The following is a 25,078-nucleotide window of genomic DNA, read 5'->3' as shown; positions in this document are numbered from 1 at the left end:
CACTGATAAATCCACCATAATTGAGAATTTCAATAAGCATTTTTCTACGGCTGGCCATGCTTTCCACCTGGCTACTCCTACCCCGGTCAACAGCACTGCACCCCCAACAGCAACTCGCCTAAGCCTTCCCCATTTCTCATTCTCCCAAATCCGTTCAGCTGATGTTCTGAAAGAGCTGCAAAATCTGGACCCCTACAAATCAGCCGGGCTAGACAATCTGGACCCTTTCTTTCTAAAATGATCTGCCAAAATTGTTGCCACCCCTATTACTAGCCTGTTCAACCTCTCTTTCGTGTCGTCTGAGATTCCCAAAGATTGGAAAGCAGCTGCGGTCATCCCCCTCTTCAAAGGGGGGGACACTCTTGACCCAAACTGCTACAGACCTATATCTATCCTACCATGCCTTTCTAAGGTCTTGAAAGCCAAGTCAACAAACAGATTACCGACCATTTCGAATCTCACCATACCTTCTCTGCTATACAATCAGGTTTCAGAGCTGGTCATGGGTGCACCTCAGCCACGCTCAAGGTCCTAAACGATATCTTAACCGCCATCGATAAGAAACATTACTGTGCAGCCGTATTCATTGATCTGGCCAAGGCTTTCGACTCTGTCAATCACCACATCCTCATCGGCAGACTCGACAGCCTTGGTTTCTCAAATGATTGCCTCGCCTGGTTCACCAACTACTTCTCTGATAGAGTTCAGTGTGTCAAATCGGAGGGTCTGCTGTCCGGACCTCTGGCAGTCTCTATGGGAGTGCCACAGGGTTCAATTCTTGCACCGACTCTCTTCTCTGTATACATCAATGAGGTCGCTCTTGCTGCTGGTGAGTCTCTGATACATCTCTACGCAGACGACACCATTCTGTATACTTCCGGCCCTTCTTTGGACACTGTGTTAACAACCCTCCAGGCAAGCTTCAATGCCATACAACTCTCCTTCCGTGGCCTCCAATTGCTCTTAAATACAAGTAAAACTAAATGCATGCTCTTCAACCGATCACTACCTGCACCTACCCGCCTGTCCAACATCACTACTCTGGACGGCTCTGACTTAGAATACGTGGACAACTACAAATACTTAGGTGTCTGGTTAGACTGTAAACTCCCCTTCCAGACCCATATCAAACATCTCCAATCCAAAGTTAAATCTAGAATTGGCTTCCTATTTCGCAACAAAGCAACCTTCACTCATGCTGCCAAACATACCCTTGTAAAACTGACCATCCTACCAATCCTCGACTTTGGCGATGTCATTTACAAAATAGCCACCAATACCCTACTCAACAAATTGGATGCAGTCTATCACAGTGCAATCCGTTTGTCACCAAAGCCCCATATACTACCCACCATTGCGACCTGTACGCTCTCGTTGGCTGGCCCTCGCCTCATACTCGTCGCCAAACCCACTGGCTCCATGTCATCTACAAGACCCTGCTAGGTAAAGTCCCCCCTTATCTCAGCTCGCTGGTCACCACAGCATCTCCCACCTGTAGCACACGCTCCAGCAGGTATATCTCTCTAGTCACCCCCAAAACCAATTCTTTCTTTGGCCGCCTCTCCTTCCAGTTCTCTGCTGCCAATGACTGGAACGAACTACAAAAATCTCTGAAACTGGAAACACTTATCTCCCTCACTAGCTTTAAGCACCAACTGTCAGAGCAGCTCACAGATTACTGCACCTGAACATAGCCCACCTATAATTTAGCCCAAACAACTACCTCTTTCCCAACTGTATTTAATTTATTTATTTATTTTGCTCCTTTGCACCCCATTATTTTTATTTCCACTTTGCACATTCTTCCATTGCAAAACTACCATTCCAGTGTTTTACTTGCTATATTGTATTTACTTTGCCACCATGGCCTTTTTTGCCTTTACCTCCCTTCTCACCTCATTTGCTCACATTGTATATAGACTTGTTTATACTGTATTATTGACTGTATGTTTGTTTTACTCCATGTGTAACTCTGTGTTGTTGTATCTGTCGAACTGCTTTGCTTTATCTTGGCCAGGTCGCAATTGTAAATGAGAACTTGTTCTCAACTTGCCTACCTGGTGAAATAAAGGTGAAATAAAAAAATTTAAAAAATGAGCTTAGTCCATCAGAACCCCAAATAACATCTGATTTTATTTTTTTTAAATTTAACAAAGAAAATATAAACAAACACTATATAGCCTTAAAACATGGTTAAAGCAATAATTGTGATATCACGGATAGTCAGTCCTTGCATCCAAAGCTCTGTCTAGGAATTATTTATTATAATTTTAGAGTGGTTAAATTTCTCCAGCCCCATCCCTCAGCTTTTTACCGAACCAGGACCTGGGAGACGGCTTTGTTATTGTTTCTACAGCTGACTGCTGATTTAAGGAGAGGAAGAGGTTGTCCTCTATGTTTGAAGAGAGGGGAGGGTTTTTGGGACGTGTGTCTGTTGTGAATGTCACACCTGCTCTTAGCTTAGTTCACATACTGACCAACAAATTGTTGATCACCCAGCATTGACAGGCTCAGCAGGTAACGCTGAACTATGGCCAGAGTATTATAGTAATGTTAATTGGGAGATGGGGGTTGTAAGGACAGAAAGGGGACGGGCGGGGGGAAGTATACCAGAAGTGGCATTCATTGGTGTGCTTTAGGACCATGCAGATGTGACAGAGCAGTCGGATAGGCTGTTTGGCGGTTTCAGCAGGCTGGATAGATTTAGTACCAAGCAGACACCACAGAGTGTGCAGATAGGCTGCATGAAGGCAAAGATTCTGAAAGACACTCTGCAGCTGCTGTCACTGTGTGTGTTGAGCATTTTCTCTTAGTTGTAAAAACGAGCAGAGCAGAAACTGGCTACTCTTTATTTGACTGATGTAGCTGGCGAGGTAACTGCTGAACTAGTAGTGTAACTAACATGTCATTTAAGCTATGGTGATGTTTCATCCTTTCTCGATTGAAGTTCTGTCTGAAGATAATGAACTACCTAGCCAGTTAGTAGCTACCACAGCCAGTGCAGCTTGAGTTATCTGACTGGTAGCAGTATCTAACAGCTGGGGTGTGTATGCAAATGTTTTGTATCCTTTTTGTCCCGTTTCAACAGAAGGCAATTAACTTGGCTAGTTTTCGTCAGTTGATGTACCTTTAGAGCTAGCAATACGTTGGCAAGCATTAGGTAGCTTACTAACTTTAGCTATTATTTTTGCCTCAATCACACTAGACCTGAATCAAACAATGAAACCAGCAGCTAAATGATTGAAGACCGATATTCTGACTTTTTTGACAGTGCAATGTGCGTTCAGACATACATTACTGCAGTTTAAGACCATCTATAGAACATACTACAGTATCTGCCAGTGAAACTGAATATCATGCATGGGCTCTTGAGTGGCGCAGCTGTCTAAGGCACTGCATCTCAGTGCTAGAGGCGTCACTAAAGACACCCTGGTTCCAATCCAGGCTGTTTCACAACCAGCTGTGATTGGGAGTCCCATAGGGCGGAGGCCGTCATTGTAGATAAGAATTTGTTTTTAACTGACTTGCCTAGTTAAATAAAGGTTAAATAAAATAAAAAAATAAAAAATATCTCTGCTGAAGGTGTAAAACACATAATGGGACACATTTGCATGTTATGAACTTGTGAAGGCTGACTGAATTCTGACAAAGAGGTACGTCTCTCTCCAGGATGTGCTCACTACCTCCTTTTTGTGCATATTCATTGTTTCATAACTTCATTGTGTGCGTTGTTTGCTGTCTATCTGTTACTGTAATTTAATTATGCCAATGTGCTTTCATCAATTGAAAGCACTTAATCTATTTTATGAGAATTTCTAAGATTTCTTGTTTGCATAAAATAGACGCAGACCAGTCTTTCAATAATAGGTAATAGAATTTATTCTCGGAGCGCGCTCCCACTTAATCACGTGCAGCAGTTTATATACAGATCATGACGTCATTTCATTGCTTTAACAAGAATCCCCTCCTCTCGACTGGGACAAAGTAAGGTGAAAAGTTCATTCTAACTTACTAACACACTCCCAGATAACTTTTGACCCCTCAACATTATCGATCATCACTGAACTGACAGTTTTAATTAACAGAAAACCTAGGAATGCACTCACTGCCTTATCTAAAAACCCCAGAGCTAAGTTTCTGTAGGGTCAACCATAGGCTAACGACCTTATCTGTTTTCACAGTCCACAACCCAAATAGTTAATCAGATATAATAAAACAGAGTATAAGTTTACTTAGTTACAGTTCCATTTAAAATGACTTGTTCAGTCATATTAATCATAATTTCCTAACACTATCAATTCCCCATTACATTTATCACCAGTAGTAGCCTACAGTTACCGTTACTGTCCATCATTTCTAATCTGCAATGTTTGTTTGGTTATGGTCATTTCTGTTAATGCATTCAACATAGTATTATCAGGGCCAAAAATGTATTTTTTTTTTGTCCACCAGCCACTGTGTCAGGTAGATTTAAAAATCTACCAGCCACTCAGATTTTTACCAGCCAAAATATTGTTTTTCCAGCAAAAATTACACCAACAAAACAAAACAAAAACAGGTGAGCATGCTTTGTAATGTTTCTAAAACAATAAATGCATTACTAATAAGAAGTAATGTGGTATATTGTTTAACAGATGTTCACCTGTCCCTGTAAGGGTGGGAGATTACCGTGGCAATGCGACTTGAGTCATTCTCCTGTGAGAATGAGAGTCTGACTGCGTCAAAGATTTTTATAACTAAACCAAGATAGACCTCAGCCTGTCTTTTCCAATGGGAACAAGTTAATCATCGTGGGCAGAACAAGCAAGGAGGTCCTATTAGCCCATTCTAGCATACATCTGCATATTTACATTAGGGAACGCCTACTCTGTGAAGTGCACGTGTGCAATTACTAAATTCACCTTTGAACTCCTAAACAACACTTTTTTTTGACACAAAGGTTAAAGTATTTAAAACGTAGCCAACTCTATTCATAACAGATTTTAGTTTTGGGAACAGAAAACTAGGGAAGAGTGGGGAACTATCGATGAGAACATTTGCAGAATGTTGGCCAAAATCCATCTTCTCCCACTGCCAGCCACCTCTCATTACCATATTGGGTAGTGAGTGGAAATGCCAAGCAGATGCTTCACATTTACACATCCGGTGAAATATCTGTCTCAGTGTTCTATCTGTGGCTGCGTTGTCTTCTCTTCCCTAGCAGTTGAAACTCAAACATTGAAAAACAACCTAGCTTGTGAACATAACAATGTAAATAGCCAAGAAACACAAGGACAAAGTCTCATTGCAGTAGACTTTTGTTTCAAGTAAATTATACCAATTGTCATGCCTGTGGACAGAGCTTCTAAAAACAAATATTCACTCAGCTCTTCAAGTGTGGACAGCCCCTAGCCTGTCAGTGTTGCAGCTCGGGGTGGGATAGGCTGTAGGATTTTTAGTTCTTTGACTTTGCTCTGCTCTACTTTCTTGACATTGCTATCAACAAAACAAGACCTACAAGCCATAGTTTTGTTGCACCCGGACTACTGTCCGGGCATATGGTAAAGTGGGAGGGACATCGGCAAATTACAATTGGCCCTGAACAGAGCAGCACGACAGATCCTTAAATGTACACGGAGAGCTAACATTAATAATATGCATGACAATCTCTCCTGGCTCAAAGTGGATTTAGAAAAGGGTCTAAAAGGGCCATGAATGGTCACTTTCAGCATGATTTTCCCAAACATTGTTTGTGTTACAAATGTAAAAAGCAAGTTACACATTCCTCACAATGAAGTTTTTATGTGAGAACTGCCAGAACAATCTGATACCCAAAAATATTTTCGGGCCAAGCTGGCGGGTAAATTCCCTCTTCTTTGGAGGGTGATGGGTATTGATTTAGACAGTTTGGGAATAAACTCAAAAGAATTTAGGGTAAAAAGTAATTTGGCATAGATGATATTCAAGTATTCCACGGACACCAACCTACAGTGGGATTACATTTGCTATGTGAATGACAAGTGATTTATGACACTTTGGACAGAAACAAGACTATAGAGGCAATCAATAAAGATAATTGGAAAGTACCTTTACACCTCCATCAAAAGGAAAAGGGGAGTTCACCTCTCCACTGTGGTAAATGACATGGTGAGCATTCAAGTTTAAAAGGGCAGCTGTTCGCATCACTCCGTATTTGAGCTGCAGACAGGTGGTGGATGAATTTTGCAAACTCTACACATGATTAACTTTTAATGTAAGCATTTACAGCTCCAGAATGCACAATCCACTGTCAGTTCCATGATAACTATCTGGAGGTGAGAGACTAGCCTGGTCCGATATCTGTTTGTGCAGTCTTGCCAACTCCTATGGTCATTGTAGTTGGACAAACACATGGAACCAGGCTATGAGAGAGAGAGAGAGAGAGAGAGAGAGAGAGAGAGAGAGAGAGAGAGAGAGAGAGAGAGGGTACTGACCTCCTCTTGCCGATGGTACTCTGAGATGAGGTTGAAGGGGATGGTGTACAAGGTGCTGGAAATGACTCCGAAGACAGGATGAGGGTGGTGATGATGTTGGGGATTAGGCTGATCAGACTGATGCCCAGACCAAACACAAAGTATCCCACGAAGTAGAGCCCCTTCAGATCAACGAAGGGCTGCAGCAGCCTCTAGACATCTGAAGACACATCAGACGTATAAAGAGAGAAGGTATGTGGATTGGTACTGCCAACACTTTTTATTTTTATTTTTACAGTATATACTACTGTGTAAGAACACGCAACATGTCTAAGAAGACTGCAGGTATAACTAAATAGAGAAGTGATTTCTTACTCAAGGGCACAACAAAAATTATATCTGCTTGGGATTTGAATAAGCCATCCCTCCATATCTATTTTAGCAAACTGTTGCGATAGTGCTCCTTATTACTTTGCTTTCCTTGTGTCAGAAATGTGAATGTCACTGAATAAACAAACACGTCATCATTGGTAATTCAGTTACATGGGATGACGATGGCCTGCTGTTCTGCTTACTGGCATTGGATCTAATGCATGCAAATGTGTGTCACTATTCTCCATAGACAGAAGATCAATTTGGTTTGTTCTCCATGCTCTACTTTCAGTGATTGGAGTTTAACTATAAGACAAGTAAGTTTTACTTAATTAAATCAATTACCGAACACTAATGAAATTATAAGCATCTGCTATGCACTTATGCAGTGAATGATTGAATGCGTTCTGTGCTGTAACTTAGCTTAAGAGTATACGTTATTACATCAGTGTGTGTCACACAACATATACCACAGTCGCCAAGCAGGCTCAGAGCAAACTTCTGTGGAAAGTTCCCTGTGTTGGTTGGACATGAGCAGACAAGATATGAACTCATAAGCTTTAGAATGAGGAGTGAAGTAAGTCTCTTTACAACAAAACAAACATTCGCAAAGGATATTAGCTACGGCTCTATTGTGGACATTGGGGGAATACACGTATACCCTTGAGCTAAATCACATTGTGGACATTGGGGGAATACATGTATACCCTTGAGCTAAATCACATTGTGGACATTAGATGACTACAATTACATTTACGTTTTACACTTTAGTCATTTAGTAGACATTCTTATCCAGAACAACATACAGGAGCAATTAGGGTAAAGTGCCTTGCTCAAGGGCACATCTCCATGCTCACCAAGTCAGCTTAGGGATTCAAACCAGCAACCTTTCAGTTACTGGCCCAATGCTCTTAACCCTCAACCACCATACCACCACTTATTGATTATATGTCAGAGGAGTGGGTAGAGATTGGAGAGACATATTGAATCAAACACCACATTTATGTAAGTAACTAGTTCAATTCGTATTCAGCTGTGGTGGTGACTTTGTCTCCATTGTGCATGTAATTATCATAATTATGATAATCATCATACTTGGTCATAAAGTGTGTGTAATAATGGTTATTTGTGTGTGATGACAGATTGTGTATAAGGGCAACCCGTATGCGGACCATAACTCTACAGCCTATGAGCGGTATGAGAGGGGGTGGAGATTGGATGCTGGGTCTCTGTATCAACTCTGTCTCCTCTGCTCTCTATTCCTGTTGTGTCGCAGCATTCATAAGTAAGACATTATTGACAGGTAGTGGTTAACCAGAAGGGGGTTATGGTTCCCATTTGGGAACTCCCCCATGTTCAGCTGGAAGGTGGCGCATGGAACGCAAAAATATTCCTAAAAATATTTAACCTCCACACATTAACAAGTCCAATGGCTCAAATGAAAGATAGACACCTTGTTCATCTACCCAGCGAGTCAGATTTCTAAAATGTTTTACGGCGAAAACATAGCACATATTTATGTCAAACCACCACCGAAGACACAGCTAATTTGCATAGCCAAGTTGAAAAAAATATGCAATCAACAAACGCAGGATTAAAAGAAAAATAATTTCACTAACCTTTTGAAATCTTCATCAGATGACAGTAATATAACATGTTACACAGTACATTTATGTTTTTTTTCAATAATATGCTATATATATCCATAAATCTCTGTTTACAATGATGCATCATTCAAAAAATGCTACTCAAATGTTCTGAGAAATGACGATAGCTCCAGCAGATAACGTCAGCTAACGTCAGAATACACATCATAAACTTTGACTAAATATGCATGTTCTACATATATATAGGAAGATACACTTCTTCTGAATGCAATCGCTGTGTTACATTTATTTTTAACGTTACAGGTTTCGTTCACTAGGCTATACTATGAGTCGGCGCTCAAAAAGTAGCATTATGGCTCCTCTATCTTGGAGTCCACAGAAACCCAAATTTACCACATAAATATTCCCTTACCTTTGCTGTTCTTCCATCAGAAGACCTGGAAGGAATTATACTTACCAAAAACAGCATTTAGTTTTGCAGTCTGTGTCTTTCGGTTCTCAAACACGACACATTTCGGTTGAAATGCAGCCAAAAGTCAAGTGGATGCGCACCAAAACGTCGAAATTACATATTATATGTCGACTAAACTTGTCAAACTATGTTCATAATCAAGCTTTAACATGTTAGAAAGGGGTACAGCAATCGTGAGGACGAACAGAAACACACAAATTGTTTTATCGATCTTGGAAAAAAGACAGGAGCAGATTTCATTGCATATTGTGGAAGAGCACCGACATTTCTGACATTGCCCAGTTTTCATCCGGAGAGCACGGCAGATGAGAGGAACCTGTTTTTTCGCGTGACCGAAAGGCCAAAACTCTCGTGAGCTCGCGATTCTCACAATGAGAAGCCCCATTGGAAGCAGACATCGCGCTGAAGACAAAGAGACTGTTCCCAGACCTGTAAGTGCTTGGGTAGGGTGGGGGCGATGACGTCAAAGTTGGGCCAACTTTTCTGATGACAAGAGAGAGTTTGGGAGAATGACTGCCCTGAGAGTTCTGCTTTACATACAGACATAATTTAAACGGTTTTAGAAGCTTTAGAGTGTTTTCTATTCAATAATATTTTTTATTTGCATATATTAGCAACTTTTGACAAAAAAATTCTGTTTACTATGGGCACGCAATTACTCCAGAGGGGGCAGTAAACAGCCCTATCCCTAACAGGTTTTTAAGGTAAAAGCCTGTGCCTGCATGAAGTGATGGAGGACGATGATGTATTTACAGTGCCTTGCGAAAGTATTCGGCCCCCTTGAACTTTGCGACCTTTTGCCACATTTCAGGCTTCAAACATAAAGATATGAAACTGTATTTTTTTGTGAAGAATCAACAACAAGTGGGACACAATCGTGAAGTGGAACGACATTTATTGGATATTTCAAACTTTTTTAACAAATCAAAAACTGAAAAATTGAGCGTGCAAAATCATTCAGCCCTTAAAGTTAATACTTTGTAGCGCCACCTTTTGCTGCGATTACAGCTGTAAGTCGCTTGGGGTATGTCTCTATCAGTTTTTCACATCGAGAGACTGAAATTTTTTCCCATTCTTCCTTGCAAAACAGCTCGAGCTCAGTGAGGTTGGATGGAGAGCATTTGTGAACAGCAGTTTTCAGTTCTTTCCACAGATTCTCGATTGGATTCAGGTCTGGACTTTGACTTGACCATTCTAACACCTGGATATGTTTATTTTTGAACCATTCCATTGTAGATTTTGCTTTATGTTTTGGATCATTGTCTTGTTGGAAGACAAATCTCCGTCCCAGTTTCAGGTCTTTTGCAGACTCCATCAGGTTTTCTTCCAGAATGGTCCTGTATTTGGCTCCATCCATCTTCCCATCAATTTTAACCATCTTCCCTGTCCCTGCTGAAGAAAAGCAGGCCCAAACCATGATGCTGCCACCACCATGTTTGACAGTGGGGATGGTGTGTTCAGGCTGATGAGCTGTGTTGCTTTTACACCAAACATAACGTTTTGCATTGTTGCCAAAAAGTTCAATTTTGGTTTCATCTGACCAGAGCACCTTCTTCCACATGTTTGGTGTGTCTCCCGGGTGGCTTGTGGCAAACTTTAAACAACACTTTTTATGGATATCTTTAAGAAATGGCTTTCTTCTTGCCACTCTTCCATAAAGGCCAGATTTGTGCAATATATGACTGATTGTTGTCCTATGGACAGAGTCTCCCACCTCAGATATAGATCTCTGCAGTTCATCCAGAGTGATCATGGGCCTCTTGGCTGCATCTCTGATCAGTCTTTTCCTTGTATGAGCTGAAAGTTTAGAGGGACGGACAGGTATTGGTAGATTTTCAGTAGTCTGATACTCCTTCCATTTCAATATTATCGCTTGCACAGTGCTCCTTGGGATGTTTAAAGCTTGGGAAATCTTTTTGTATCCAAATCCGGCTTTAAACTTCTTCACAACAGTATCTCGGACCTGCCTGGTGTGTTCCTTGTTCTTCATGATGCTCTCTGCGCTTTTAACGTACCTCTGAGACTATCACAGTGCAGGTGCATTTATACGGAGACTTGATTACACACAGGTGGATTGTATTTATCATCATTAGTCATTTAGGTCAACATTGGATCATTCAGAGATCCTCACTGAACTTCTGGAGAGAGTTTGCTGCACTGAAAGTAAAGGGGCTGAATAATTTTGCACGCCCAATTCTTCAGTTTTTGATTTGTTAAAAAAGTTTGAAATATCCAATAAATATCGTTCCACTTCATGATTGTGACCCACTTGTTGTTGATTCTTCACAAAAAATACAGTTTTATATCTTTATGTTTGAAGCCTGAAATGTGGCAAAAGGGGGCTGAATACTTTCGCAAGGCACTGTATCTTATTAATGCATGTGCTGTACAGTAGCTTGTAACAGTTAACAAGTCCCATCCCATTTGTTATTATAGCTGCCAAAGCCTGTGTCAACAACATAAACCACATCTGCCACTGCTCTCTATTGATACAGTGAAAGCAAGGTATGTTTAGGTCTGACCTGCTGCTTAGTTTGCCTCAGTCTCAACCACTAAATCACCACCACCGTGTGACTGCAGCCTGCGTAAGAGCAGTCATCAGCATACAGATCAGATGAGACCTGACCACCATAAAGCCGGTCTGTCAATGTCTTCATTACAGAGCAATTAATAGTTGGGCACACAGAACCAAATCAGCCAAGGCTGTGACGAGAGACTACCCACCAATCAGGGCATGTTGTGATGGTGCTAAATAAATAAACAGGAAGCCTTTTCATGAACACAGTGATGAACCTCGATCGCATAATGGAGTGAAAACATTACGTTCTCTTATTACCACTGTCAAATAAGGGCAATCATTAGTAGCCTGAGTGATATGATTAGTTTGTCCTTTAATGGTCTCTCTCTCTCTCCCTCCCTCCCTCTCTCCCTGTCCCATGAAGTCTGTGAAGAAGAGCATGTTGCAGAGGAAGATGGTCCATCCCAGCAAGTGAGTGACACAGAGACAGCGGTAGTGACTGGGTATGTTAATCATAGCCAGGAGACTTCAGAGTTATCCTCTTCTTCTGCAGGCAGAAACAGGGTAGAGACAAACACATGGTAGATCATTAGATCATGAGACTTCTGCAGGCAGACACAATAGAGAGACACACACATGACAGATCATGAGATCATGAGACTTCTGCAGGCAGAAACAGGGTAGAGACACACACATGGCAGATCATTAGATCATGAGACTTCTGCAGACAGACACAATAGAGAGACACACACATGACAGATCATGAGATCATGAGACTTCAGAGGGTCTCACACGGAACAGCAGGGAGTCAGTGAATGTCAAGAACAGGAAATGTAAAAAAGAACAAGGAACAGCAGGGTTTCAGATAAGAATAAAGACGTCAGATGAAAGCTTGTAGCTAATGACAGATACACTAGCCTTATGCTGTTTAAAAATATGTTTTAACAAGTCAGGAAGAGAGGGAATTTAAAAATAAAACATTTAAAGAAATGGGTGAGAATTTTTTTTTTAAACCATGTGCTCTTTCTTTAAGTTTGTTCTGGTTGGTTTAATATACCATAGTTCTGTGTTCTGTAGGATTCAAAGTTTTTCTATTGCTTACGTGTACACAGATTGTCATGACAGCATACATTTATTCGAATCATCATCCCAAAATACATTCCTCATAAACCTTTACAGGAATGCTTCTGCAAAACTGAAAATTAATATGAGAATCTATATGGTTGCACCAAAGTACCCTGTCTGGCTACTGTGATAATGGAGAACCTTGCCTGCTATAAGAGTTTTCTTTAGCAAGGATTCATAGTAATTACTTCCTGACTCTTTTCATTGATTTTTGAATTACTTCTGCAAAGTCATCATTAATTTCCAGCTATATTTACACACTGGGCATAAATATCCATCATTATTAAATTACCATTGTTAAATGCTATGGTGCTGAATTGAATTGTTGAATGCTAGTCTGAGTTTCAATGAATCTCATTCAGAGCACTGGGTTGAATGACTGTCTGAGCCTTAGAGATCATATCATTCATTTAATTCCAGGACGTGAGCTACCTATACATGTGATACAGTATAATGGACATTTCAATTACTTTATCTGTGTGTACGAGGTGACATTATAACCTTTATTTATTTATTTTATTTCACCTTTATTTAACCAGCTAGGCCAGTTGAAAACAAGTGCTCATTTACAACTGCGAACTGACCAAGATAAAGCAAAGCAGTGCAACAAAAACAACAACACAGAGTTACACTTTTAATGACTGTCTTACACCCTGATGACTGCCTGGTCTCACCAACATCAAGGTATCCATGCATGCAATCCAGCTGCCGCCGGTAACTAAGAATAACTACATGACCCTTGTCCTCTAACAATCCTCCCATCTCGCAATGACTGGGGAGTGGTCACCAATGCCACACACCAGAGCTAATTTCAATGCTACACATGTAGGATCTTAATTTGACCTGAATTATAACAGCAAAATAATCCTGCAGCAAGAGGATTTTAACATGTAGTCCATAATGTTGTTTGATCAGTAGTTAGGCTATTAACTGGTCAAAATTAGTCTCAACCGTGTGTTAGTGCCAGTGGTGATTTTAGCATCTAAATCTTGGTGGAGTAAACTCCCCAAAATGTTTTTTGATGCATGCCAGCAAAGCCGCTACACAACACTAAACAATACATTAATTGTACTAGAACGGTGACAAACGGTGCCCACAAACTGTTAGGGACTACATAAAGCTGTCCCACAGCAGGGCTTTCATTTCAGCACCATGGAGTGAATCTTTACCATTGCTACACCTGGCTATCAGCAGAACCTTGTTTGGCAGCAAAACAGATCATTCAGCCTCATTTACCGCCTTTGTAAAAAACATAGCTGATATGGCTGACTTGCTTAAAGAAATATGGTTTCTACTGACAATTGAGATGTACAAACTATGGAATAAGAGGATGACGAGAGGATAAGAGGCAATCCGTAATTTTTACTAAGACATTAATGAGCGAGCTAGGAAGGACGTAGTCAATATAACTATTTATTCAGGACCTTTGAAATGTACAGCGACAGAATTCAGAACACGGGCCATTCTTACAGTATTCTCCCTGTACACCAAGTCAGAACTGTAGGAGAAATAAAGGGGCATATGAGCAGGCAATGAATGCTCTTAAAAGATTAAAAGATTACTTTTCTCTAACACAGGCTATAGGATGCATGTGCATCACCAAGTCAGAACAGTAGGCTAAGTGATGAGGGGGGATTATTAGGGTGAGGCACATAGGCTTCTAACACTTTACTACACAACATATACTTAGTATTACTTTCTTTGCTACAGTATACATATCTCCTTGTGGGCAAATTTTGTCATCAAACTTTGTCATCAAAGTCTGGCATTCTCTGGGTTTAGAAAAACACGGTTGAATCATGACTTCAGTGATCTTCAGGTCAGAGATTTAGAAAGAGGCCCGCGTTCCCGACTTGCAATTCTAAGTTGGATGACCATTCCAAACGTATATCCCCAGTTGGAGCTCGTTCCCAGTTGTCTTGAACTCACTGAATTCTGAGATTTCCCAGTTCTAAGTTTCCAGTAGTTTTGAATGCGGAGAAGTCATGCTGGATTGACAGCATGGCCAATGTATTCAACCTTTTCTGGCCCATGGTGTTGCATGTTTATCCTTTTAAGCCTGGGAAAGAGACCCTTAAACCCAGACTTGGACCACACACCCACTCCACTGAATAGCAGGCTAGTGATTGCTTTGCAACACTTGTAGTTAGCCACTGATTCCTTCCAAAAAAATGAATTGTTGAATTTGCGATTTCCAACTTGTTGAGTAATGTTAAATGTCCCATGGCCATAGAGCATCGATACATTTTATATAGAATTTCTGTAATTAAAAAAAAACATTTGCCAGTAGATTGTCGACGTGATTCATGACGATGACTGCTTGTATAGCTTGCTAGCTAAGATTTTGAATGTATGACGTTGACATGATCAGTCCAATTAAAGCTACAGTAGATATAACGTGATTTGACTTCATTTTATCTGTAGCCTATGACCCTGACTCTTCTTGGATGGGCACTTCTAAAGTAACTCTATGGTAGCACACAAGGGGCTTGAATTTTTGAGCTCTCCCTGTAGATTTTGTGGTGACATGGCACCCCCATGAGTGACAGAACACTGAGCCAACCAATCAGAGTGCAATTAGAGAACATTACCAACCCTTACGCTCCGTATTTTCTGCCTCACCACCACGGAAAGCACTGAGCTAGGCTAAAACACCTGCATTTTGGAGCTGCCTTACTCAAGAAAGCAAAAAAGAGACCATGTTCGAAGGCGCCTTTACTAACTCAATGATTGTTTTTTATTGTTTGCAAACTGATATGTGACACGTATTAATGCCAAAATAACATGCAAAACAGGAAAAAAATAGAGATGTATTTCTTTCAGCTAACAGGTGGGGCTCAAAACAGGTGGGGCTCTACTCTGAATGATGGGCCGTCACTTGTTAGTGCGGGTTTCCAGTGAATTTATAAATATTCCGAAGCTCATCTACAGGACAATTCTCACCACCAAATGAAGATCCTACATACAGTGGGGCAAGAAAAGTATTTAGTCAGTCACCAATTGTGCAAGTTCTCCCACTTAAAAAGATGAGAGGCCTGTAATTTTCATGATAGGTACACTTCAACTATGACAGACAAAATGAAAAAAAAAATCCAGAAAATCACATTGTAGGATTTTTTATGAATTTATTTGCAAATTATGGTGGAAAATAAGTATTTGGTCAATAACAAAAGTTTATCTCAATACTTTGTTATATACCCTTTGTTGACAATGACAGAGGTCAAACATTTTCTGTAAGTCTTCACAAGGTTTTCACACACTGTTGCTGGTATTTTGGCCCGTTCCTCCATGCAGATCTCCTCTAGAGCAGTGATGTTTTGGGGCTGTTGCTGGGCAACACGGACTTTCAACTCCCTCCAAAGATTTTCTATGGGGTTGAGATCAGGAGACTGGCTAGGCCACTCCAGGACCTTGAAATGCTTCTTACGAAGCCACTCCTTCGTTGGGCCTGGACATGTACTGGCTTAAGCAGGGGGACATGTCTGGCACTGCAGGATTTGAGTCCCTGGCGGCATAGTGTGTTACAGATGGTAGGCTTTGTTACTTTGGTCCCAGCTCTCTGCAGGTCATTCACTAGGTCCCCCCGTGTGGTTCTGGGATTTTAGCTCACCGTTCTTGTGATCATTTTGACCCCACGGGGTGAGATCTTGCGTGGAGCCCCAGATCGAGGGAGATTATCAGTGGTCTTGTATGTCTTCCATTTTCTAATAATTGCTCCCACAGTTGATTTCTTCAAACCAAGCTGCTTACCTATTGCAGATTCAGTCTTCCCAGCCTGGTGCAGGTCTACAATTTTGTTTCTGTTGTCCTTTGACAGCTCTTTGGTCTTGGCCATAGTGGAGTTTGGAGTGTGACTGTTTGAGGTTGTGGACAGGTGTCTTTTATAGTGATAACAAGTTCAAACAGGTGCCATTAATACAGGTAACGAGTGGAGGACAGAGGAGCCTCTTAAAGAAGAAGTTACAGGTCTGTGAGAGCCAGAAATCTCGCTTGTTTGTAGGTGACCAAATACTTATTTTCCACCATAATTTGCAAATAAATTCATTAAAAATCTTATAATGTGATTTTCTGGATTTTTTTTCTCATTTTGTCTGTCATCATACTTTTTTGCCCCACTGTATGTACAATTGTATGAACACAAAAGAGACATTTAAACACATACATGTATGTCTCAGACAGTGATGATACATTATTATTATGGATACAGACTATTCACAATGGTCCAAAGAGAGACACAGTGCATTCAGAAAGTATTCACACCCCTTAACTTTTCCACATTTTGTTACGTTACAGCTTAAAAAAGGGGGTTTCCTCAATCTACACACAATATCCCATAATGCCAAAGCGAAAACAGATTGAGAATATTTTGCAAATGTATTTTTTTTAAACAGACCCTTTACTCAGTACCTTTTTGAAGCACCTTGGGTAGTGATTACAGCCTTGAGTCTTCTTGGGTATGACACTACAAGCTTGGAATACCTGTATTTATGGGGTATTTAGAGTATTTATGGAGTTTCCTCTCTTCAGTTCCTCTCAAGCTCTGTCACCTTGGACGGGGAGCATCGCTGAATGGCTATTTTCAGGTCTCTCCAGAGATGTTCGATCGTGTTCAAGTCCGGGCTCTGGCTGGGCCTCTCAAGGACATTCATAGACATGTCCCGAAGCAGCTCCTGCGTTGTCTTGGCTGTGTGCTTAAGGTCATTGTCCTGTTGGAAGGTGAACCTTCATGGTCCTGAGCACTATGGAGCAGGTTTTCATCAAGGATCTCTCTGTAGTTTGCTCCGTTTATCTTTCCTTTACATTTACATTTACATTTACATTTAAGTCATTTAGCAGATGCTCTTATCCAGAGCGACTTACAAATTGGTGCATTCACCTTATGACATCCAGTAGAATAGTCACTTTACAATAGTGCATCTAAATCTTAAAGGGGGGGGGGTGAGAAGGATTACTTATCCTATCCTAGGTATTCCTTAAAGAGGTGGGGTTTCAGGTGTCTCCGGAAGGTGGTGATTGACTCCGCTGTCCTGGCGTCGTGAGGGAGTTTGTTCCACCATTGGGGGGCCAGAGCAGCGAACAGTTTAGACTGGGCTGAGCGGGAACTGTACTTCCTCAGTGGTAGGGAGGCGAGCAGGCCAGAGGTGGATGAACGCAGTGCCCTTGTTTGGGTGTAGGGCCTGATCAGAGCCTGGAGGTACTGAGGTGCCGTTCCCCTCACAGCTCCGTAGGCAAGCACCATGGTCTTGTAGCAGATGCGAGCTTCAACTGGAAGCCAGTGGAGAGAGCGGAGGAGCGGGGTGACGTGAGAGAACTTGGGAAGGTTGAACACCAGACGGGCTGCGGCGTTCTGGATGAGTTGTAGGGGTTTAATGGCACAGGCAGGGAGCCCAGCCAACAGCGAGTTGCAGTAGTCCAGACGGGAGATGACAAGTGCCTGGATTAGGACCTGCGCCGCTTCCTGTGTGAGGCAGGGTCGTACTCTGCGGATGTTGTAGAGCATGAACCTACAGGAACGGGCCACCGCCTTGATGTTAGTTGAGAACGACAGGGTGTTGTCCAGGATCACGCCAAGGTTCTTAGCGCTCTGGGAGGAGGACACAATGGAGTTGTCAACCGTGATGGCGAGATCATGGAACGGGCAGTCCTTCCCCGGGAGGAAGAGCAGCTCCGTCTTGCCGAGGTTCAGCTTGAGGTGGTGATCCATCATCCACACTGATATGTCTGCCAGACATGCAGAGATGCGATTCGCCACCTGGTCGTCAGAAGGCGGAAAGGAGAAGATTAATTGTGTGTCGTCTGCATAGCAATGATAGGAGAGACCATGTGAGGTTATGACAGAGGCAAGTGACTTGGTGTATAGCGAGAATAGGAGAGGGCCTAGAACAGAGCCCTGGGGGACACCAGTGGTGAGAGCGCGTGGTGAGGAGACAGATTCTCGCCACACCACCTGGTAGGAGCGACCTGTCAGGTAGGACGCAATCCAAGCGTGGGCCGCGCCGGAGATGCCCAACTCGGAAAGGGTGGAGAGGAGGATCTGATGGTTCACAGTATCGAAGGCAGCCGATAGGTCTAGAAGGATGAGAGCAGAGGAGAGAGAGTTAGCTTTAGCGGTGCGGAGCGCCTCCGTGATACAGAGAAGAGCAGTCTCAGTTGAATGATCCTGACTAGTCTCCCAGTCACTGACACTAAAAAAAATCCCCACACCATGACAATGTCATCACCATGATGCCACCACCCTCTTGATTCCTGCTTACAAGCAAAAACTAAAGCAGGAAGTATCAGCGACTTGCTCAATGTGGAAGTGGTGAGATGATACGGATGCTACACTACTGGAATGTTTTTCTAGCACACACTGGAATATGTTCCAGGATTCATCCAATGGCATTGAGGAGTATACCGCCTCAGTCACCGGCTTCATCAATAAGTACATTGACAACGTCATCCCCACAGTAAATGTAAGTACATATCCCAACCAGAAGCCATGGATTAAAGGCAACATCCACAGAGAGCTCAAGGCTAGAGCTATAATTTTCAAGGAGCGGGACACTAATCCAGATGCTTATAAGGAATCCTGCTATGCCCTCAGTTGAACCATCAAACAGGCAAAGCGGCAATACAAGATTAAGCTTAAGTACCCAAAGGCACCCGTAGCCCTGCAAAAGACAACATGCACAATACCGATTGGTTATCAGGTCAGGTGATGGGTGCCCAAGGCCACTAGTCATAGCCCAGGTCCTGTGTGGCTCAGTTGGTAGAGCATGGCGCATTTCCCACGGGGGACCAGTATGAAAATGTATGCACTCACTACTGTAAATTGCTCTGGATAAGAGTGTCTGCTAAATTATGTAAATGTAAGCAATCATCAGATAGTGAGTACACTATCTTCATGGAAATGTTCAACATTTTCAAAATCACCTCAGGCAAATGTTTATAAATACAGTACAATTCCTGGATTTCATATGATTATCTGCAAAAGCATTTGCCTGTAGTGGTTGTACCATGTGCTGTATTAATACCCACAGGGTCTGATTTATAAAAGAATGCTTCTTACATCTGAACATAAAGCTCATGTCACAATCCAATGTTGAGGCTGTGTTATCTCAGAGAACCTGAGAGTGAGTAATGATAAATATGTTTTGTCACGTAGTATGTGTGATCCTGCACACAGAACAAGTGGCTTGTTTTGTTAGACATATCCCAATAATCTGGACATGCGTTCCCTCAATTCTTACACCAGTACCCTACAATGAGAAACCTGTAAATCTAGCTTTCTCATAAATTGTGCAGCACTTATGAGTGTGTCAAACTAGGATTGGATGTCAAGTGTCTGCCTGCATTAAGTCTGGACACACAATATGTTCCCTAAATGTTGCATCCTACCTATAAGAAACCTGCTTGCAAATGAAATGTTCTCATAAATTACGCATTTTGTGTACCACGAATGTCACTGCACATTCGTGCATACTCCCTGACTATAATATCAAAAACCCTCTCTAGAGCCATATATAGAGAAACACATGGTAGGCTATATATGTATGTAATGTATATATAGTATCACTGGCCCCCTCTAAAGAACTACACAAACTCACACCACCCTGTGCCGGTTTCCCTGCCATCAATGAGTCCGCCTGCTCTCTCGCTAGTACACTGAAATACCTCCCCACATGCTTGTTCACTCACGCAATCACTGACTGACTGACTGAGTGAGCTCTGAGAGTCGTGTACTGTTTACTCATGACTAAAATTACTTCTAAAATGTCCAAATAATCACATTAACTCCATGATAACTTAAAGGAAAAATCATATTTTTTCATTAGTCCACTGTTAATATAGTCCCAGCAGGTTTTCAAGAAGCAAAGTGTCACTTGCCACACCATCATGATGATGATGCAAAACCCACCATCATTATGATGATGCAAAACCCACCATCATCATGATGATGCAAAACACACCATCATCATGATGATGCAAAACCCACCATCATCATGATGATGCAAAACCCACCATCATTATGATGATGCAAAACCCACCATCATCATGATGCAAAACCCACCATCATTATGATGATGCAAAACCCACCATCATCATGATGATGCAAAACCCACCATCATCATGATGATGCAAAACCCACCATCATTATGATGATGCAAAACCCACCATCATTATGATGATGCAAAACCCACCATCATCATGATGATGCAAAACCCACCATCATTATGATGATGCAAAACCCACCATCATCATGATGATGCAAAACCCACCATCATTATGATGATGCAAAACCCACCATCATTATGATGATGCAAAACCCACCATCATCATGATGATGCAAAACCCACCATCATTATGATGATGCAAAACACATCATGATGTGGTGGCAGATAGTCTTGTGGTTAGAAAGTTGGGACAGTTACTGAAAGGTTACTGGATCGTATTCCAGAGTTGACAAGGTAAAAATCTGTTATTCAGCCCCTGAACAAGGCATTTAACCCACTGTTCTCAGGGAAGGCTGTCATTGTAAATAAGAATGTGTTCTCTCTACATTGGCTTCCTGCTAGGGCTGATTTCAAGGTTTTACTGCTGATCTACAAAGCATTACATGGGCTTGCTCCTACGTATCTTTCTGATTTGGTCCTGCCGTACATACCTACACGTACGCTACGATCACAAGACGCAGGCCTCCTTACTGCCCCTAGAATTTCTAAGCAAACAGCTGGAGGCAGGGTTTCTCCAATAGAGCTCAATTTTTATGGAACGTTCTGCCTATCCATGTGAGAGACGCAGACTCGGTCTCGACCTCTAAGTCTTTATTGAAGACTTATCTCTTCATTAGGTCCTGTGATTGAGTGATAGGCCCATCGCCTGGCTATCGCCTGGTACTGTTTGGACTCTGACCTGGTTTATGAACTCTTGCCTGTCTTCGACCTGCCCTTTGCCTACCCCTTTTGGTATAATAAATATTGGAGCTCAACAATTTGCCTCCTGTGTCTGCATTTTGGTCTCGCCATGTGCCCTTATACATATCTGTATTCCCAGTCATGTGAAATGCATATTTATTTTATTTTATTTCACCTTTATTTAACCAGGTAGGCAAGTTGAGATCAAGTTCTACATATTAGGGCCTAACGAATGTATTTCAATTGACTCATTTCCTCATAGGAACTGTAACTCAGTAAAACCTTGGAAATTGTTGCATGTTTCATTTCTATTTTTGTTCAGTGTCAATAAATTTGCACAATGAGCATTTGTTATCCCTCAAATGCATCGTTACAGTTGTTGGATAGCTTGTAAATTTTAGCCATGTTAGCATTGACATGAAATCAATCAAAACACCTCAAAACAAGAAATGGTTTCAAGAACAAGATGAAACTACCTGAAACAAGTCACTTGGGATTTCCCACATGGCAGTTTCTTGTCATTGTGGTAGCTATCTGGCCATCCAGAATCACAACTCACGGACCTCTTCCCCATTTAACCGTGCACATCGTTTTCGTGACAGTGTCAGATAACCCATCTATTGGGCTTGTCACTGGTACGTCCTGTTTGAGTTTTTTTCTTGTAAGCAGGAATCAGGAGGATAGAGTTATGGTTAGATTTACCAAAGAGAGGCTGAGGGAGAGGTTTGTACGCGTTTCTGTGTGTGGTGTAAAGGTGATCTAGAGTTTTTTCGCCTCTAGTTGCACAGGTGACATGCTGGCAGAAATGCATTTAAAGGTGTTCCAAATATTTGGTATACTCAGTGTAGACAGCTAATATAAACTCAGCAAACAAAATAAACGTCCTCTCACTGTCACCTGCATTTATTTTCAGCAAACTAACGTGTAAATATTTGTATGAACATAAGATTCAACAACTGAGACATAAACTGAACAAGTTCCACAGACTGACAAAACTTGAATAATGTGTAAAAGTAACAGTCAGTATCTGATGTGGCCACCAGCTGCATTAAAACTTCTTATGGCTGCAAGGGCATTATTGAGTAGCTTAGATGAAAGGTGCCCAGACGTGCCCAGAGTAAACGGCCTGCTCCTCAGTCCCAGTTGATAATATATGCATATTATTATTAGTATTGGATAGAAAACACTCTAAAGTTTCTAAAACTGTTTGAATGGTGTCTGTGAGTATAACAGAACTCATATGGCAGGCAAAAACCTGAGAAGAAATCCAAACAGGAAGTGAGAAATCTGAGGTTGGTTGATTTTCAACCCAGGCCCTATTGAATTCACAGTGGGATATGGATGAAGTTGCACTTCCTAGGGCTTCCAGTATATGTCAACCGTCTTTAACCTCTTCAACCTATGGGGGCGCTATGTCATTATTGGATAAAAAGACGTGCCCGTTTTAAGCGCAATATTTTGTCACGAAAAGGCTCGACTATGCATGGAATTGACAGCCTTGGAAAGACAAAACTCTGACGTTTCCAAAACTGCAAATATATTATCTATGAGTGCCCCAGAACTAATGCTGCAGGCGAAACCAAGATGAAGTTTCATACAGGAAATGCCCCAGAATCTGAAGGCGCTGTGTTCCAATGTCTCCTTATATGGCTGTCAATGCGCCAGGAATGAGCCTGCCCTTTGTGTCGTTTCTCCAAGGTGTCTGCAGCATTGTGACGTGTTTGTAGGCATATCATTGGAAGATTGACCATAAGAGACTACATTTACCTGGTGTTCCGCCCGGTGTCCTGTGTCGAAATTATTGCGTAATCTGTAGGTCCATGCGCGTTCCATTTCTTCAGAAGAGAAAGTCAACTGCCACGAAGGATTTTATCGTCGATAGATATGTGAAAAACACCTTGAGGATTGATTCTAAACATCGGTTTGTCATGTTTCTGTCGATATTATGGAGTTAATTTGGAAAAAAGTTTGCGTTTTAATGACTTAATTTTCGTTTTTTTTCTTACGCAAACGTGATGAAGAATGATGAAGAAAACGGACCGATTTGTCAACACAAATAATATTTTTTGTAAAAACGGAACATTTGCTATCTAACTGAGAGTCTCCTCATTGAAAACATTTGAAGTTCTTCAAAGGTAAATGATTTTATTTGAATCCTTTTGTGTTTTTTGTGAAAATGTTGCATGCTGAAAGCCAGGCATAAATCCTATGCTAGGCTATCAATACTGTTACACAAATGCTTGTTTAGCTATGGTTCAAAAGCATATTTTGAAAATCTGAGATGACAGTGTTGTTAACAAAAGGCTAAGCTTGAGAGCAAATATATTAATTTCATTTCATTTGCGATTTTCATGAATAGTTAACGTTGTGTTATGCTAATGAGCTTGCGGATAGATTTACACAATCCTGGATACAGGTTTTTTTCGTAGCTAAACGTGACGCAGAAAACGGACCGATTTGTCAACACAAATAATATTTTTTGTAAAAACGGAACATTTGCTATCAAACTGAGAGTCTCCTAATTGAAAACATCTGAAGTTCTTCAAAGGTAAATTATTTTATTTGAATCCTTTTCTGGTTTTTGTGAAAATATTGCCTGCTGAATGCTAACGCCAAATGCTACGCTAAATGCTACGCTAGCAATCAATACTGTTACACAAATGCTTGTTTTGCAATGGTTGAGAAGCATATTTTGAAATTCTGAGATGACAGTGTTGTTAACAAAAGGCTAAGCTTGAGAGCAAATAGATTAATTTAATTTCCTTTGCGATTTTCATGAATAGTTAACGTTGCGTTATAGGGTAATGAGCTTGAGGCTGTAGTCACGATACCGGATCCGGGATGGCTCGACGCAAGAAGTTAACTTGAATGAGGCTTCTACTGTGTTGAATGAGAAGGGAATGAGTCAGGTTACTGGCAGAGAGCCATTTCCTGGTCATGTCATGCTCCTCTACACACAAAGGAATTCTCCGGTTGGAACTTTATTTAAGATTTATGGTAAAAACATCCTAAAGATTGATTCTATACTTAGTTTGGAATGTTTCTAAGACCTGTAATATCACTTTTTAAAGTTTTTGTCCGAAGTGATGCCTGACCTGCACGAGCGTTTGGATATGTGTACCTAATGCCCTAACAAAAGTAGCTACATGGACATAAATAATGGACATTATCGAACAAATCAAGCATTTATTGTGGAACTGCGATTCATGGGAGTGCATTCTGATGAAGATTATCAAAGGTAAGGGAATATTTAGAATTGAATTTCTGATTTCTGTTGACTCCAACATGGCGGAAAATTGTATTTGTTTTCTGAGTGCCGTCTCAGATTATTGCATGGTTTGATTTTTTCGTAAAGTTGTTTTGAAATCTGACACAGCAGTTGCATTAAGGAGAGGTATATCTATATTTCCATGTCTAACACTTGAATTTTCATCGACATTTATAATGAGTATTTCTGCAAAATTATGTGGCTCTCTGCAATAACACCGGATGTTTTTGGAACTAGTGAAAGTAACGTGCCAATGTAAACTCAGATATTTTTATAAAAATATGAACTTTATCAAACAAAACATACATGTATTGTGTAACATGAAGTCCTATGAGTGTCATCTGATGAAGAGCATCAAATGTTAGTGATTAATTTTATCTCTATTTGT

At 41.2% G+C, this 25,078-nt stretch overlaps 1 pseudogene; it reads right to left on the bottom strand.

Annotated features, from left to right (window-relative positions):
* LOC118375606 (alpha-methylacyl-CoA racemase-like) overlaps nt 1-25,078 on the bottom strand; it is a 65,233-nt pseudogene that overhangs the window by 1,194 nt on the left and 38,961 nt on the right.

The sequence above is a fragment of the Oncorhynchus keta genome, chromosome 12, assembly GCF_023373465.1.
Source record: "Oncorhynchus keta strain PuntledgeMale-10-30-2019 chromosome 12, Oket_V2, whole genome shotgun sequence".
In the NCBI taxonomy this organism is placed as follows: Eukaryota; Metazoa; Chordata; class Actinopteri; order Salmoniformes; family Salmonidae; genus Oncorhynchus; species Oncorhynchus keta.
This window is presented reverse-complemented; position numbering and strand designations above follow the sequence as displayed.